Here is a 1,509-nt window from a genome sequence, read left to right as displayed (position 1 = left end):
CTGAAGCATGAATGAAAAAAACGACAATGAACTTGACATTGGCAGACGGCAGCCTATGACGTAAACAATAAAGCGACTGCAGATATAAAAGAACACCTGCGCAATAACGTCATCCTCTTCTTTGTCTTCAAGCCTTGTGTATGGAAGCACATGCGTCTGCCTCATGAGAGAGAAGGATGTGCTCACTGTTTGCATTCGCGGGACAACTAGAGGCAGAGGTCTGTACTCGAGCTTTGGCAGCATTTGCACGAGCGCGTTCGCCTCTCGAGGGAGTTGAACAAGCTTAATGCGATGCTTTCGCGCTGCGAGATGTGATCGCGTTGAGAATGCCTTGTATGCTTGATTCTCTTTGAGAATTGAGTGCCTCTCTTCCGCGTTTCGGGTCTCGCGGCTGCCGAGGTGGTTAGTCAGACCGATCACGGGGATTGTATGCGGGGCATGGAAGGAATCTGACGAGGAGTGCTGTCTCTTTCAGAATTCCTTTTTGGTTTTATTTTACAGAATAGGAACTGTGTATAATGTGAGATATCTACATTATTGATGAAGGAGACTCCTGACTTGGTGTAATGGCAAGTTTGTTAGGCTCTTGTTTGAGCCTCCTCTGAGCCTCCTCATCATCTCAGCCCAGGTACGTATTTAGTTGAGCATGGTTTATGCTCCTCTCACCGAGAGAGTTATACTGAGCACTCTGCTCCCCAGTATTTTTGTTTGCAGTTATTTCAGGGTTTTGAGGCTCTCTGGAAGCCTCCCTGATCAGCTGTTCCTGAGCCTGGTAGCTCCCCTCCCTTTGAGGGTCGATATGCTGAGATCACAGTTCTTAGTGTTCTTTCAACGGAGCTCTGTGGCTGTTTTAGGTTGTTAGGCTCTTGTGGGCCTTCTTGATAAGTCGCTCTTCAGGTCGAGCTTTCGAGTACTCCCCTCACTTGACGTCTTCGTACTGAGTACGCGGATCCGTAAGGGTGGATGGTTGCACTCCCCTTGCTTTAGAGGGTTGGTATGTTGAGTGCTTGCTCCCTAGAGCTCTGTTCGGCACTTAGGAGCATGGTCAGTACTCCTAGCTTAGTTCTCCAGCTTTGAGTCATTAGGCAGTGTACTCCGCTCCCTAGTGAGCCTGGTAGCTCCCCCTCCCTTTGAGGGTCGATATGCTGAGATCACAGTTCTTAGTTTTCTTTCAACGGAGATCTGTGGCTGTTTTAGGTTGTTAGGCTCTTGTGGGCCTTCTTGATAAGTCGCTCTTCAGGTCGAGCTTTCGAGTACTCCCCTCACTTGACGTCTTCGTACTGAGTACGCGGATCCGTAAGGGTGGATGGTTGCACTCCCCTTGCTTTAGAGGGTTGGTATGTTGAGTGCTTGCTCCCTAGAGCTCTGTTCGGCACTTAGGAGCATGGTCAGTACTCCTAGCTTAGTTCTCCAGCTTTGAGTCATTAGGCAGTGTACTCCGCTCCCTAGAGCTACGCTTAGACAGTACTATTAGCATGTAGGCTCTATCGTGAGCCTCACTAACAGTGT

The sequence above is a fragment of the Sinocyclocheilus grahami genome, unplaced genomic scaffold, assembly GCF_001515645.1.
Source record: "Sinocyclocheilus grahami isolate Dianchi unplaced genomic scaffold, SAMN03320097.WGS_v1.1 scaffold1351.1, whole genome shotgun sequence".
In the NCBI taxonomy this organism is placed as follows: domain Eukaryota; kingdom Metazoa; phylum Chordata; class Actinopteri; order Cypriniformes; family Cyprinidae; genus Sinocyclocheilus; species Sinocyclocheilus grahami.
This window is presented reverse-complemented; position numbering follows the sequence as displayed.